Source organism: Trichosurus vulpecula, chromosome 3 (assembly GCF_011100635.1).
Source record: "Trichosurus vulpecula isolate mTriVul1 chromosome 3, mTriVul1.pri, whole genome shotgun sequence".
NCBI lineage: Eukaryota > Metazoa > Chordata > Mammalia > Diprotodontia > Phalangeridae > Trichosurus > Trichosurus vulpecula.
Genome location: NC_050575.1, coordinates 257,488,338 through 257,506,305, shown reverse-complemented (window position 1 = coordinate 257,506,305; position 17,968 = coordinate 257,488,338). Strand labels below are relative to the sequence as shown.

The window sequence follows — 17,968 nt, the reverse complement described above, 5'->3', positions numbered from 1 at the left end:
AGTATACTCTCTCCTGCTATAAAATTCCCATGATAGCAATATTTATAATTCCCAAAATTCACACTTGATTTCCAGAAAGCCATTAGGATGTCAGTCTATGCTTCCTATTTCAGAAAGTTCTACTTTATTTTTCTTTTCCTTTAACAGCAATTAACTGACCTCTTCTGGACCTCTTGGTTTCCTTTTCCTACAATCATACTTTCTTCTACACTTTCCCGTATGCTTAGAATTTTCCACTTAAATTCTCCATGTTATTTCTCTTATCACTTTTAATACTTGTTATGTAAGTATCATGAAGGTAAAATTATGGGTATTGAGATGAACCATTTTCAAACTAAAATATAAAAACAATAATCTCTTACCTCAGGATGAAGTCTTAAAAGATATTTGAAACTAGAAACTGCATAATATGCAATATGCAGTCAGTTCTGCTATAATTCACGTTTAATTCATGTTTCAAAAACACAAATTTGTTTCAATATGATTGATATGTTAATGAACACTTTGAGCATAATGCAATTTCCAGGCTCTTATCTTTTTGATGGGTCACTGATGAAGTCTTTGAGCATTGTGCCCCTAATCCCATTTCCCTCCATATACTGTGGTTTTTATTGCATGATTTGACATAGCAGGAGGTTGTGTTACAGTCAAACTCTCGGTATTCCGGATGTTTGAAGGATATAAATACAAACAAAAACTGATGATGATGATATGATGATGATGATGAGTAACTGTCTCAATTCTCTATTTTTTTCTTTAGGATATTCAAGAAACTAAAAGTTTTTCATAAAGCTCTCCATATAAAAGAATTTCTTTAAAAAAGAGAAGAATATTTTAATTCTAGTTTAACTGAACAACATTTAAATCTTTACATCAGGGCATTAGCCTAAGCTATTACTATACTGGAAATGCCAATTTTCATATTTCTTAATTCATTTTAAAGATCTCTTATCTTGGGGATAACAAGTGCTTTGTCTATGAGTACAACTGTTGAGGACTAAATCCTGAAGAACAGCTGTGGTGATTTAGCTGTTGTAATGCTCTAAATGCCTTCAGGAAAAGATTCAGGATTTCCAAGTGGTATATTTTCTAATAACAAAATAATATAGTATTTATATCCCAAACAAGTTGGAGGCAAACAAATCTACAATGATAATTCATTCATAGAGACCACTTGAACTGACAGGGCTTTCAAGGGAATAAGATCTATACCACAGACCACTCCTTTGGTTTTTCTAACATTTCCCACAATATTAGGATATGATTTTTAATTATTATATCAAGTGTTTTTTTCTTTATCCAAAGTCAAACACCCATTATAAGCAATTACCGTATATGTTTATAATTTCATTTTAGTTTAGTTTTGAAAGTGATAAAATAACAACCTCTGAAAGCATAGAAGGGTATTCCCCTAAGTAACCAGGATGTACTTATAAGCAAAATTTTAAGATGTAGAAGATAAAAATATACTGGGAAGACATTTTCTTCAATTGTTTTATTGGAAAGTCTATAATTTGCTTGTTTTTGCCATCACAGATATTAAAAATGAGATGCCTGGTCTTTTAGAGCAGAAGTGTCAAATATGCAGCCTACATACTGCCTGCACTCAGCCCATAAAACTTCCAGGTGTGGCCCAGACTAGATTAAAATGTACCTGGGAAACGTTTAACAAAAAATACAATAAAAAAGTTAATACTGCATTTTAAAACTATGTAGCCTGTAGGGATATTTCTGTATGCTTCAGTGATCTCAATTTCTATTTGAGTTTGACAACATTGCTTTAGAGAATAAAATTTCATTGCTGGAACAGAGTTTAAGGATTATGGAAGACCATAGGATTATAAGCTAAGAGTTGGAGGAACCTCTAAAAATCCGTTTAGTCCAACTCCCACTTTACAGACAAGGAACGCTGAGATCACACTGCTTATAGCAGCAGTTTTCCATAGAATGTAAGTCTCCTGACTATCTTTACATTGCACCTATAATATCTTTAATATAAATGAGTGCCTTCCCTCAAATCAAAGTAGTCAGAAAATGGACAAATAAAACTTTGATACAGTCCACAATATCAATGTCATCATTCTTTCTGGCTACTATCACTGCCACCAGAGGTGATACAGCTATTGAAAGCAACAGATATCTGCAGAAGCCCATCAACAAGAATGGCTAATTCCATGAAGAGGTGATTAGTGAAGAGTCAATAATAATGAATTTTTGTTTAGAGACATAAAGCTGACAAATAAAGGATTGTTGAAACTATGATAATGCCAAAGTGGGAAAAGCTGAAAAACAATCGGGGATCAAATGGGGTTTTTTGTCTTTTTCTGTAAAGTGAGGATAGATAAATTATCCTACTTGTAATCCATCCATTTTATGTGACCCTATAAAATGGAAATGGTTGATGTTTTAAATCTGCTTAATAACTTAAACGTAGTAACTTTATAAATATCGAGCAATGATCAGTATATTTGGCAACTCAGCATAGCACCAAAATGTAAAGTTCTAGTGTCTTTATAAACAACCTGGCTTGCTTTATTCTTATCAAAATCAAAACAAAAAATAGGTGTAATATGTTCCAAAGCAAACAAAATAAAGGAAAAATCACGTTCTTTTAGGAAAAAAGCAGAAATCATTGTTGCCAACACAGAATACTAACCAAATGTTAAAACAAGGACAAGAACTGTTTTATGGTATTTTTTTTCTAGGAGTTGAAACAAATATTTCCTTTACCCTCGACTTCAGAGTAATCATATATTAATCTTGGATTCATAAATGCAGTAATTATTCCTTGCTGCTATTTTAGAGTTTTGTTGAGTCTCTGAATCACTTTTATTTTATTTTTTTTTAACATTCACTTCCACAAGATTCTGAATTACAAATTTTCTCCCTATCTCTCCCCTCCCCCTACTCCAGGACAGTATGCATTCTGATAACCCCTTCCTCCAATCTGCCCTCCCTTCTCTTATCCCACACCCACTTCTCTTATTGCCTTCCCTTCTATTTTCCTGTAGGGCAAAATAGATTTCTAAACCTCACTGCCTGTATACCTTATTTCCCAGTTGCATGTAAAAACAATTTTAAAAATCTGTTTTTAAAGCCTTGAGTTCTACATTCAATCCCTTCCTCCATTCCCACCCACTCTCACTGAGAAAGCAAGCAATTCGATATAGGTTATACATGTGCAGTGATGCAAAACACTTCCATAACAGTCATGTTGTGAAAGACTTAACTATATTTCCCTCTATCCTGTCCTCCCCTCCATTTATTCTATTCTCTCCTTTGACCTGTCCCTCCACAAAAGTTTTTGCTTCTGATTAGCCTTCCACCAATCTGCCATCCCTTCTATTATCTCTCTTCTCTTATCTCCTTCCCCCCCTGCTTTCCTGTAGGGTAAGACAGATTTCCATACCCAGTTGAGTGTGTATGTTATTGCCTCCTTAAGCTAAGTCAGATGAGAGTAAGGCTCACTTATTCCGTCTCACCTCTTCCCTCTTCCTCTGCATTTTAAAAGCTATCTCTCGCCTTTTTTTTTATGAACATGTCAAATCTTTATAAATAAACATCCAGTGAAGAGAAAAATGTCAATCTAATTCATCTTTATACACAGAGTACTAACAGCAAATGGGTAGGGAGATTGCACAGCTGCCTGGCCGATCCCAGGAGGCCTCAGCCCCAGCCGGGCCCAGTTCAGGCACCATTCAATCCAGTGCGGTGCGACACAGACAGAAGAGTCACTAAGACACTTCGCATTTACAAGACCAACTACCGACTGGACAACTGCACCAGGTGTCAAGCCATTCGTTCTGGAGCGAATTGGGAGGTATGGGGTGGTTCAAGACGCGTCTTTACATCATACTCTGTGGCTGAAGGGGTCAGTGGGGGGAGTGGGAGATGGGGCACTGGGAAGAATGGGAAAAGAGGGTCTACTTTGTAGAGAGAATGAGGGCCACAATCAGGCCGTATAGCCCAAGCACCTCAGCAAAGATCAGAATCAGGATCATCCCCACGAACAGTCAGGGCTGCTGTGCTGTCCCCCGAACACCAGCATCACCTACAATGCCAATGGCAAAGCCAGCTGCCAGCCCGCTCAGGCCCACGCTGAGGCCTGCTCCCAGCTGAAGAAAGCTCTTGAACAGTGTGATTGTTGGTGTCAGAGAGTTGGCAATGAGAACAGCCACCACCAGACCATAGATAGCGATGATACCAGCCATGACGACAGGAATGATTGACTTCATGATCAGCTCAGGTCGCATGACTGACATGGCTGCAATACCAGTGCCACTTTTTGCTGTGCCATAAACCACACCAAGAGCGCTGAAGATCATGGTGGACGAGGCGCCCATGTCGCCAAAGAAGGACATGTATGCGGGACTCTCGGACATGTCTGCGAGGGGTCGGTAGGCAGGAAGGAGAGCGGGGCGCGGGGAGAGAGGCAAGGGCACGGGGCCAGGTAGCGGGTAAAGGACTGCAGGGCGGGTAAGCAAGGTGGCACGCCATGAACTTGGGAGACCTCTTGCCTTTTTTATGTGAGATGATTTACTAAATTCTACCTCTCCCTTTCTATTTTTCCCAGTACATTCCTCTCAACACTTAATTTTATTTTTTAGGTGTCATCCCTTGATATTCAACTCACCCTGTGCCCTCTGTCTACATACACACACATACATACATATACATATATATACATACATACCCATATATATACACATACATACACATACACGTATACACATATATTGCCTCTAACTACTCCAATACTGAGAAAGGTCTCTTTAGTTGTAAATATAATCTTTTCATGTAGGAATGTAAACAGTTCAGCTTTAATAAGTGCCTTAAGGCTTCTCTTTGGAAGTCCTTTATTTAATTGAAATTTCATTTTCCCCCCTGAAATATTATACTCAGTTTGGCTGGGTAGGTGATTCTTGGTTTTAATCCTATCTCCTTTGACCTCTGGAATATCATATTCCAAGCCCTTCAATCCCTTAGTGAAGAAGCTGATAAATCTGGTGTTATCCTGATTGTATTTCCACAGTCCTCAAAAACTGTTTCTTTCTGGCTGCTTGCAATATTTTCTCCTTGACCTGGGAACTCTGGAATTTGGCTACAATATTCCTAGGAATTTTCCTTTTGGAATCTTTTTCAGGAGGTGATTGGTGGATTCTCTCCATTTCTACTTCACCCTCTGGTTCTAGAATATCAGGGCACTTTTCCTTGATAATTTCTTTAAAGATGATGTCTGGGCTCTTTTTTTGATCATGGTTTTCAGATAGTCCAATAATTTTTAAATTATCTCTCCTGGATCTATTTTCTAGGTCAGTTCTTTTTCCAATGAGATATTTCACATTGTCTTCTACTTTTTCATTCTTTTGGTTTTGTTTTATAATTTCTTGATTTCTCATAAAGTCATTAGCTTCCATTTGCTCTATTCTAATTTTTAAGGAATTATTTTATTCAGTGAGCTTTTGGACCTCCTTTTCCATTTGGCCAATTCTGCTTTTCAAGGCATTCTTCTCCTCATTGGTTTTTTGAACTTCTTTTGCCATTTGGGTTAGTCTGTTTTTAAAGGTGTTATTTTCTTCAGCATTTCGTTGGGTCTTCTTTAGCAAGCTGTTGACTCATTTTTCATCATTTTCTTGCATCACTTTCATTTCTCTTCACAATTTTTCCTCCACTTCTCCTACTTGATTTTCAAAATCCTTTTTGAGCTCTTCCATGGCCTGAGACCATTTCATATTTTTCTTAGAGGCTTTGGATGTAGAAGCCTTGACCTTGTTGTCTTCCTCTGGCTGCATGCCTTCATCTTCCTCGTCAGTGTGTAAGAAAACATCTTTTCACCAAGAAAGTAATCTTCTATAGTCTCATTCTTTTTCCCCTGTTTGCTCATTTTCCCAGCCAATTATTTGACTTTTGAGATCTTTGTTAAGTGGAGAGTGTACTGCCCCCTAGTTTCAGGCGTTTTGTGCAGCTGTTTTCAGAGATATCTCTAGGAACCTGTAAATTCTCAGTTCCTCCAAAGAGGTATGATCAAAAGAGAGCTGTTTATTCCTCTCCTGGCCTGCGCTCTGGTCTGTGAGCAACCACAAGCACTCTTTTCTGCCCTGGAACTGTGACGAGGGTTCCCTCTCCACAGCTGCCATCAGCTCTGGCACACCAGTGCTCCTCCTCACCCCAGGACTGCCACCCAGACTATCGACTCAGATCAGCTGCTTGGTTCTCCCACCCTCTGTAGGCCAGAGCTCCAGAAGCAGCCACCAGTGTCTCAGTGGCTGGTGCCACCCTGGAGCTGAGCTGTGGCCAGAGCTTTCCCACTGAACTTTGAAACTGCCTTTGGCGTTTATGAGTTGAGAAGTCTAGAAATCACCACAGCTGTCAATGATTCAATGCACTGAGGCCTGCTCCAGTCCCATCTGTGCCAGCATGGCCCAGGCTGGGCTCTGCTCTGTTACAAGCATGGTGTGATAGACCTGTCCTGTTGGCCTTTCATATTGCCTTGGGCTGGAAAGCTGCTTCATGCTGTCATTTTGTGGCTTCTGCTGCACTTTTAGAGTCATTTTTAACAAGTATTTCGAGGGGTTTGTGGGGAGACCTCAATCAGGTTCCTGCTTCTACTCTGCCATCTTGGCTCTGCCCCCTCAAAATCTCTTTTATACAACATTTTCAGCTCATCAGAGGAAAGAAAAGAGGCTTTGAGATTAAATATATATACATACATACATACATACATATATATATATATATATATATATACACACATACACACATATGATTTCTTACCTAATGCTTTGCAATTGTTATAATCCTTCTTTACCAGCTAGAGTTACATGTCAGCATTTTTTTTTGTTGGAACTCTTGTTTTTCAACTTGATATGGTCTCCTTTGTGATATGTTAGGATTATGAATGAGTAAACTTCACTACATTTAAAAACTTAAGCAGCAATACTCTAAATATACATGCCTTTGTTTGAAAAGGTACTACCAACCTCACCAAGGTAGACATTCAAACTCTACAACCTTTAGTGGACAGTTAAATAACTCGCCGTGACCAAACTTCTGATGATAAATTTCTTCACAGTTAGCTAGGCCACTAGGTTGCTCTTCTTATGACTGACACACAGATTATCACTAGATCCATTTTTGAAGTTGTTCCAGGGACGGGGTACCTTCCAGAATATGTGTTCCATTGCCACAATAATGTTTAAAAAGCTGGTGACACAATTATACCATGATAAAGCACCGGAGAAAAACATTGGTAGATGTACATAAAAAAACACTGGGAGAAATTAAATAGCTGAAATGAATACCTAACTGAAATAAAGCATATACAAACCACTTGAAAGAATTGATGGCATTGTAAGTAATGATAGACATTTGTATACCGTTCCTTAAATTCAGAAGATAATTCAAGTAAAGGGAATGCTAGAAAGGATTTTCATAAGATAAAGTATGGTAGATTCAGTCATTTAAGTATAAAGGCTAAAGTCTGTGAATTATCTCCACTGAAATTTTCTGAGTTAGTAGTTTATATATATATTAAAAATTATTTTCTCATAAAAGTGGCAGTATGGGATAGTGGGAAAAACACTGTATTCAAGAGAGACTAGGATTCTGACAATATGTGTAACTATGTGGGTAAGGCACAAACTCTTTGAGCCTCAGTTCTCTCATCTGTAAGATGGGAATAATAACATCTATATTACAAATCCTCCAAGGTCCTTGTATTAGTATCTAGCACCCTTCCAACTAGGAGCATAGGTAAAGTTTGTTGAACTAAATTGAATAAGCCGGTTAACCTAATGGCTTCTATTTTTGTCAGCGGCTGTTTATACTCCATCTTTTTATCTTAACACTATGTTCCTGTTTATTCTTTAGTTCTCAAAGATGATCCATTTTTAAGAAATATCTTTTTAATGTGCAAAGAATTCTTACAAGAGATGTTTTCATATAGTCAAATCATTAGTTTGATGAAATAAGTGTCAATACAAGCATTATCTAATAACCTGATGACAGCTGATGTACATCATCTATGACCTGAATATTCCACCAAGCATTTAGCCTAGGGTAGCTCATCACTACTGAACCAAACAATGTAAGGAAGAGGAAAGATAGATGGAAGAGGTAATACCTTGTAACTTCTTTATTTCCACAGATGGTACCACTATTATACTTCAGTATCCCAGTCATCCTTGACTTTTCCTTCTTCCTCAACATACAAATCAAATTTTTTGATAAGTCCTACCATGTCTTCCTCCTTAATCTTTCTCTGATCTACCTTCTCCTTTTTTTTGTTTTTTTTTTTGAGGGGGGAAGGCAGGGCAATTGGGGTTAAGTGACTTACCCAAGGTCACACAGCTAGTAATTGTGTCAAGTGTCTGAGTCCAGATTTGAAGTCAGGTCCTCCTGACTCCAGGACCGATGCTCTACTCACTGTGCCACCTAGCTGCCCCTTATCTTTTCCTTTTCACTCACACTTCAGCTACATTTGTCCAGGCTCTTATTTCTTATCACCTATATCAATCAAATAATCTCTTAGTCTTATTCCCACTAGTCTATTCCCCTCTTCTATCTCTCTTCCACATTGTTACCTACATAATTTTCCTAGCACACCAATATGATATCACTCCTCTACTCAATAACTGTCAAAAAAAATTCTCAGTAATTTCTCTATTCAATCACTGTCAGTGGCTTACTATATAAAGAATTTTGACATTATTTTGACATTCAAGGCCTTTACGATCTGACTTCAACCTGCCCTTTCAGCATTATCTTAAACCATTTGCTTCCTATATTCACAGCTTAGTGGATAGAGCACTGAACTTGAAGTCAGAAAGACCTGGCTGCAAATTCTATCTCAAAGATTAGGCATGTGATCCTCGGCAAGTTATTTTATCTTTCTCAGATTAAATGAGGATTATAATAACGCTTGACTCAGGGATTTGTTGTGAGGTTCAAATGAGATAACATGTAAAGTAGTTTGCAAATCTTAAAGCACTATATAAATGTTAGTGAATGTTATTTTGGGGGCAGCTAGGTGGATAGTATGTTGGGTTAGGAGTCAGGAAGACTCATCTTCCTGATTTCAAATCTGGCCTCAGACATTTATTAGCTGTGTGACCCTGGGCAAGTCACTTAACTCTGCCTCAATTTCCTCATCTATAAAATGGGCTGGAGAAGAAAATGGCAAACTACTCCAGTATCTTTGCCAATAAAATCTCAAATGGGGTCAAGAAGAATCAGACACAACTGAAACTGCTGAACAACAATGTTATTTCTTGCAGGGCTGGTTCAATATTAGGAAAACTATCGGCATACAACAACAAAACTAGCAGAAACCATATGATCATCTCAATAGATGCAGAAAAAGCTTATGATAAAATACAACACTCATTCCTATTAAAAACACTAGAAACCATAGGAATGAATGGAGTCTTCCTTAAAATGAGAAGTAGAATTCATCTAAAACCATCCATCAGCAAGTATTATACGAAATGAGGATAAACTAAAAGCTGTTCCAATAAGATCGGGGTGAAACAAGGATGTCCATTATCACCCCTGTTATTCAATATGAAACTATAAACAGTAGGTTTAATAATAAGAAAAAGAAATTGAAGGAATTAGAATAAGCAAAGAAGAAACAAAGCTATCACCCTTTGCAGATGATATGATGATATACTTAAAGAATCATAGAGAATCAAGTAAAAAACTACTTGAAATAATATATAACGTTAGCAAAATTTCAGGATATAAAATAAACCCACATAAATTATCAGCATTTCTATATATTACTTACAAAGCCCAACAGTAAGAGAGAGAAAGAGAAATTCCATTTAAAGTTATTGTAGATGTTATAAAATATTTAGGAATCTACTTTGCAAAAGTGATCTCTCCCTCTTCAAAGTTCTCCAAACATTTTATCTGGATCTCTCATCTACACATACTTCATTACCCTCTTGTATTATTTTTTTCGTGCACTTGAACCTCTCACCATTAAAATATTAGAATATAAAATGCTTACAACTAGAAGTTGCATTATAACTACCTTCCCCTTCCCCTCACGTAGCACCATGCCTTGCACAGAGGAGCAGCTTTATAAATGTTTGTTCAATTGAAGTATTGGCTCCCTTAGAAAAAAAAAAAAACCTTCCCAACTTTCCCTCAGCATTCCTAGAGCAACACATGGGAGCAGGTATAACAAAAGAAAGCAAGGTTTTCTTGAGATGCTTCAAAAATATTTATACCAACATTTTAATATTGATTTGATAATAACAACCCTCAAAAGTGTTGGAATTTGGAAGGAACATAGGTCAAGGGCAAGGCTGCCATTAAGGGTGAGAACTGGGGCCTACAGCCAGTCACACTGTATGTTCTGCCAACTACTGCATAATCTTTTTACATAGGTGAACTCTGGTTACAATGAACAATCCAATTTAGTATAGCCCTGAAGGTGGAAAAGCAGCAGCTGAAGATATGTGGGTGTAAAACATTCTCTTATCACCTAGGTGAATGTAAAAAGGTTTAAGTGCCCATGGAGTATAAAAGCAGAAACTGTCTCTGTTTGGATCCTAAATCTGACTGGCTGATCCTTTTAGACTTTGAATAAGATGGCACACAACTGGCATGCCTCTGCCTGCCATTAAAAAGAGACCATGCAGAGTCATATGAAGAGTGCTGTAAACCGTCTTACCCCTGTCCCCATATTGAGTTCTTACACGCTTGACTTTTGACCTCAGCTTGCTCTGGACTATCTCCTCTGAGACCCACTCTGGACTAATGAATCAATTTTCTGAATTGAAGAAACCCACCTGAGATTCTGGGTCTAAATCTACCCTGGTTCTTCAATCTCCATTTCATCTCCACTCCAAGTTAAGGCAGACCAACCTCTTCCTCCTAAAGGGAGCAACTGTTGGTCACCACTGAGTAAGAGAGAGAGAGAGAGAGAGAGAGAGAGAGAGAGAGAGAGAGAGTGTGTGTGTGTGTGTGTGTGTGTGTGTGTGTGTGTGTGTGTGTGTGTTTTTGTGTATAGAGACTTCCCCTCTCTCTCCAAGCTTAGTTGTGCTGGTGCCAATTTACCCAATGAAGCATAAACTGTTAGCCATGATAAGAACCAGTGGGGGAGCTCTGTATGACAACTCTCAACTACACCAAGCAGCAAAATTCCATACTGTTGATAACACTACTGTTGAAGTATTTTCAAAGTAAAGGGATATCACAGAACCTATTTGTTTTTAAAGGTTAAGCCCATTTTTTAAGCTTAAAAGGATGACTACTATGCTGATAAAAATTGTTTTAAGACAACTGACATTAATTCTAGTAGTACTGTAGTGGGTCTTAATAATACCTTGAGTTCTGACACAAAACAAAGGAGTGGATATAATATTCATCTTAAGATGAAGTTTGATAACAAGGGCCCATCCAACAGGTAGAGTATATATTTTCCAATTAATATGATTTTGTACCATCAAATCATTATCTCAACTGTAGATTGAAATTTCACCACAGTAATTCATTCCTTTTTATGGTATTTATTATTTTAAAATCCAAAATCAAATTAAATTAGAAACTCCTAAATTTATTAATGCTTCATTGTGAATTATTTTATTATATTTTTCTTTAGTGACAGGAAAGGAGTATTCTCTATGGTAGGAAATAGGAAAAGAAGCTGAGATTATTTTCTGAAATATATTAAAATCCTAGAGATAACAGACAGGCCAAGGAAGGAGGTGCTGAAAAATAAAGAAAAAAGCTAGTCTGTTGCCCAAAAGGAAAACACACTTGAAGAATTATTGGCTCTCACGTTCTACAACAGAGAGTAACAGACACACATACATAGACACATCCCTTAGCAGAGACACACATATAAACCCCTTAGCAGAGACTCAGCTATATCAAAATAGGAATACAGTTTAAATGATATTTCTTAACCACTAAGAACTTGTGATCACTAAGGTTTAAGAAGGATATAGGATACCCAATGTGTAGAGAATTATGAAGAACAGGAGTCAAGACCTGCTTTCTTTGGAGATTGTCAAGGGCTTAATGAAGTTTTGGAGTCTAGTAACTTTTATCAGAAGGTTGAAAAAGGATAATCAGACAGGAAAATAAATGTGACCTAGGAGGCTTAGGGATTTCAGATGGATAGAAGAAAAAAAAAGGTATGGAGTCAGGGGTAGCATTGAGCAACATCACTTAGTTAATGAGCTCAGGTAATATTGAGGGTTGATGTAGGTAGAAGGGAAAGGGGGAGGAGTAAAAAGTAGGAAAGGCATGGGGGAAAACACATCCTCTGTCATATATACACTTGACTGATTTCCAGGTTGGCAGGGTCTAGAAAGAAGCATTCAATCAACAACCATTTTTAAAATGGGCACTATGCTAGGCACAGTGGATAAAAATGCAAAAGGGAAACCATTTAAAAACAGAAAATAATTAGAGAATCCCTAATTCAGGGCCAGAGAGACTACCTCATTTTATAGATGAGGAAAATTAGCCTTAAAGATGTAAGTCACTTATCTAATGTCACATAAGTGGATTTAGCACAGCTGGCATTTAAACTCAGCTGCTCTGAATCCAAATCCATACTGTTTTCACAACTCTATGATGCTTCTTGTCTCAAAGACCCTTATCCAGGCATCTAGCAGCCACCTGAAAAAATGGGGGATTCTCACAGAAAAAGCCTATGAACTCAGGTTAGCATAAGAGGGATGACTAATAGGGAGGGGGCTCTAATAAATAAACAAAAAGTATAATTGTATTAAAAATGAGAAAATCAAAAGGACAAAATAATGTACAGAGAATAAGTCTAACAGCACTATTCAAACACTTGATGATTGTAACATTTCCCTCTAAACATGTTTGTCTAACACCAAGCCTCATTTTTATTTAAGAAATAGAAAAAATACACACCAAAGGTGCCACCCTGGTCAAACTAATTTATTTTTATACTGCTGTGTCACTTCCTGCCCTTTATGAACAGAAAATAAACTCTGGTTTGGGTTTTGAATTTGTGAGTAGCTGCCAATTTACTCATGAAGTAGAAAGAAACACAAATTATCCCCTCTGTTCAAAACAATGCACTGAACATTAGAAGCATAAACTGCTGTAAACACATGGAAATTACCAACATCATTCTTGAAAACAACAATTGAGGCTAAAACTGAATTGTTTAAAAGCCACCCTGATTTTAACTTTTCAACATGCATAACTGAACCACATGTAAACCGCAGGATTGGGAAGCACTGCTGGAGTTCTCCTTTCCAAGTAATTTCCAAATAATTCAGCAGAAACCCTGAAATATAAATATGCCTAGTATTGTTTCTCTTGGAGGATGACTTTAAATCCTGGCCAAGAAGCATATTTTACAAATCCCCCCACACTGCTCGTTAATAAAAAGTGGTGACATGCTGATTTAAGGATGATGGGTACATAGATGAGCTCCTAGACCTATCATTTGGGAATACATTGAAAGAATTTGAAAACATTCATCCCAGAGAAAAGATTCAGGGACAACAAGTGACCCACCTTCAAAGATCTGAGGGGGTGTCATTTAGGAGACTGTACTTGTTCCATTTGGTACCACATGAAAGAACTAGAAGCAATTGATGGAGATTAGAGGCTTGATGTCAGTACAAACTTCCTAATAATTAGAGTTTACCCAAAGTGGAATGGACTGCCTCAGTAGGTAATGCAGTCCTCTTCACTAGGGATATGCAAACAAAGACTGGGTGACACTTCTTGGGTGTATTATAATGTGGATTCCATTTGGATACAGGTTAGATGAGATAGCTACTAAGGTCCCTTACCACTCTTAAATTCTATTATTTGCTAATCCTTACTATAGAATTATACTGGTATGTCAGACATCAATATTATCTGAATGAAAACAGTAGAAATGTTGTCTGGGAGTTTGTATGCTAATTTCTATATTAGATTCAAAAGAGATGATTTTTGAAGATCCATATAGGCTTCTAGTGTGGACTTTATCCATGCTGAGTTGACAACTTGTGTCATTCATACAAAAGGAAAGGATAGGGAGTATATCTGTGATTGCATTGGTGTAGGGAATTCTTTGATGAGGAAATGACCTCTACCAATGAAGGATTATACCTTCCATGTAATGTATAGTCTTAGAAAGATGGCTAGAACACTAAGAGATTAAATAGTGACAGATCTTGGATCATACAGCCACTATGTGTCAGAGGTAAGACTAGAACCCAAATCTTCTTGGGTCCTCTATCAATTCCTATACCACACACACTGACTCTACTAAAGACAGCAAATATAAAAATTCCTCCTAATAATTGAGGTAGGCAGAGGATGGGAAGGTGGTCCAGAACATGTATCTAGCCCCTTTTGTCTCATCATATTCTCTTCCCTAGGAATTACTGAACCTGTTCCTAAAACAACAGTGGAGATCTAAGTTATGGTATGAAGTTTGTGTTATGAGACTAAGACAGGATCTTCCATAAGGCTGTCACCTTTGACTATTGTCCTTCATACTGAGAGATCTCATGCCCCTTTGGCAAAAGTGGTAAGAGGGAGCTAATTAGTAAGATCATGGCTACTATGGTGAGTTGGGAGGGGTAGTTCAGTGTGAAACTGGGGTACTCTAAGGCTTTGGTGTTAGGGTTTGAAAAAGAAAAGAGAAAGGTCCAATTAATGATTTTCAAGAGGGATGCTGGGGTAGAAATGTATGGTGAAACATGAACCAAAGAAGACAGAAGGGAATGTGAGTATTAGGTATGTGTGGATGTGCATACCCCTTATGGTTACTTGGCAAAAGTGACAGTGGCAAAAGTGACACCTGCCAGATTGGCTAAAATAATTGAAGGAGAAAGTGACAAATGTCAGAGAGGATGTGGAAAAACTGGGACACTAATTCATTGTTGGTGGAATTTTGAATGGATCCAACCATTTTGGAGAGCCATCTGGAATTATGTCCAAAGAGTTATTAAACTGCCTATACCCTTTGACCCAGCAACACCACTATGAGGGTGTTGTAGCAATTTTGATTTGAAGATCTTTCCTACCCATTAATAGGCCATTTGACCTGCTTACATCATACGAAGCCTATGTTACATGGTGGGAGGAGCTTCCTGACAGGCAAAGGCAGTTATGTCATGGAAAATGCTGAGAGGGAGAGAGAGAGAGAGAGAGAGAGAGAGAGAGAGAGAGATGTTATGGCTGCTGATGGCTGCTAATGGCTGCCCTCATGATTGTTACAACTGAACAGGCTGACTTAGCTGTACTGTGACTGTTTTGGGGAAGACCCCAGCAGGGGGTTGGAGAGGTTTTGGGATGTTGAGGCTCTATGTTGTGATATTCTGTGTTGAACGTTTTGGGTTTCTTGCTGTTATGATAAAGTGGACTGACTGGCTGTGAAAGCTGAGCATTTGGTTATGGGATATGGTTCTCTGGTGTCTGAATAAATGGTTTACTTCTTCTACCTTCTATGTGAAGAGTCTCGTATACTTTGCGATACACAACTACATAGGCATATTCACAACTATCATTGATGTTGTGTTTATTGCCTTACTGTTTCAGAGGGCTATTTACAAAGATGATTAAGGAAAAAGAACAAGAACCTACATGTTCTAAAATGTTTATAGCATCTCTCTTTGTGGTGGCAAACAACTGGAAATTACAGGGATGCCCTTTCATTGGGAATGGCTAAACAAGTTATGGTATATAATGATGACGGAATACTACTGTGCTATAAGAAATGATGAGCTCAATGATCTTAGAAAAACACGGAAACACTTGCATGAAATAAGGAAGAGTTAAACGAGCAGAACTAAGAGAACACTATACAGTAACAGTAATATTGTTTTACGAATGACTTTGAGTGAATAAGTCATTTTGACTATTATAAATACCCAAATTAGCTATAAAGGATATATGGGGGGAAATTCAGACAAAGAATTGATAAATAGAAGTATGTATAAAAGAATTTTACATATATATCTATTTGTGTCTAATGATAGTCATTTCTAGGAAGGATGGGGGAGGGAAGAAAAAAGGTAAAAAAATAAATTTACATGATAACTTTAATATGTATTTAAAAGGAATAGCAAGTTGTACGCAATAGATTTCAGTTTCATGTGCAATCATCTTTTTTTACATTATGTTATGGAAATGCTTGTTTTATTACATAAATTAAAAATTTTTTTAAAATTAAATAAATAAAATGACAGCTGTATTAATCTGTCTTTAAAGACCTACTTACCTCAAGCCATCTCTCCAGAGAGAGTCATAATCTATATTGTTATAAATTTTAGAAGGGGGAGATTGGGAAAGGGAGTGTCTTGGTTCAAGAATACAAGGGAAGAACTAAAAAAAATGCTATTAAATATTTAGCAAGCCAGTAAAGTATCATGATACATACACACAATAATATATATCATCTCCTGAATATTTGAAATTTACAAATTAGTCAGTCAAAAAGCATTTATTAAATATTTACTATATCTCAGGCATTATTCTAAGCACTGGAAATACAAAGAAAGGAGAAAATAGTCCCTGCCCTCAAAGAGTTAACATTCTAATGGGGAAGGCAACATGTAAAAGAAAAATAGGTACACATAGAATAGATTAAAAAAAATCTCAGAGGGTAAAGCATTAGTGGCTAATGGGACCAGGAAAGACTTCTTGCAGAAGGTGAGATTGGAAATAAGCCTTGAAGGAAGGCAGAGAAACTAACAAATCAATCAATATTAACTTATTAAGCACCTACTACGTTCTAGGCACTGTGCTAGGTGATGGGGATAAAAAATAACAATAAATGAAATAATTGTTACAAGGAGCTCATATTATAAGGGGAAAAACAAAAAAAGACACATATATATGTATGTATATATATACATATACATATGTAAAAGCATATACAGAATAAATATAAAGAAAATAAATATACAGAAATACAAAATAATTGAATACTAGGTAGTTTGAGAGTGAAGGCATCAGCAGCTGAGGGATTAGGAAAGGCTTCGTGTAGAAGGTGATGCTTGAGATATGTCTTGAAGAAAGAAGGAGATGTATAATGTAGAAGTGAGGGGGATATCAATTCCAGGCTAGAGGAACGATCAGTGCAATGGCAGAGATGGAAGATGGGAGTGTCATGTGTGAGGATTCAAGGAAGGATTGCAGAATTCAGTAGGGGGAATAAGATTAGAAAGACAGCTAGAGGCTAGGTAATGAAAGGTTTTAAAAGATAAAAGGGGTAGTTTATATTTGATTATAGAGGCAATAAGAAGACACTAGAGTTTACTGAGCAGGATAATGATATGGTCAGATCAGTGTTTAAGGAAAATCATTTTGGCAAAAGCATGCAGGGTAGATTGAAGTGAGGAGAAACTTAAGGCAGGGAGATCAAATAAGAGGCCATTTCAACACAGGTGAGAGGTGATAAAGGCTTTTACTATGGAGGTGGATATGAGATTAGAGAGGGGTCAGATGTGAGAGATGTGGCAGTACAAAGGAAAATCTCTGGATAGGTGGGTGAGGGAGAGAATAACACCAAATTTAAATATTTAGGATACTGGAAGAATAATGGTACCTTCAACATAGAGAGGAATTTTAGAAGAGAGCTCAGTTTGAGATAATAGACAAATTCTCTTTCTGACATATTATGTCCAAAAGAAATGAGTGGAAGGGAGGTTGGAGAGCATTTCAGGAATGGAAGATAAAGACAGGGGATGGAGTATTCTATGCTAGGGATAACAGAAAGTAGGCTAGTGACTGGATTGTAAAGTTCAAGAAGAGCAAAGTAGGAGGGCCCTAGCTTTAAATGCTAACAGAAGGCTTTATATGTGTTCCTAAAGAACCACTGGAGCTTAGAGTAGGGGAGGAATGACATGAGAAGATCTTCTCCTTAGGAAAATCATTTTGACAGCTAAGTGGAGGATGGGTTAAGGTGGGGAGAGACTTGAAGATGGGGCACCAATGAGAAGAATGCTGCAATTGTTCCAGTGAGAGG

At 37.4% G+C, this 17,968-nt stretch overlaps 1 protein-coding gene and 1 pseudogene across 1 annotated transcript in view; both read right to left on the bottom strand.

Moving 5' to 3' along the window:
- The window catches only part of MCPH1 (microcephalin 1), a 341,986-nt gene that overhangs the window by 194,743 nt on the left and 129,275 nt on the right, over positions 1–17,968 (bottom strand). The window lies entirely within an intron of this gene.
- LOC118840970 lies at positions 3,829–4,488 on the bottom strand (annotated as a pseudogene).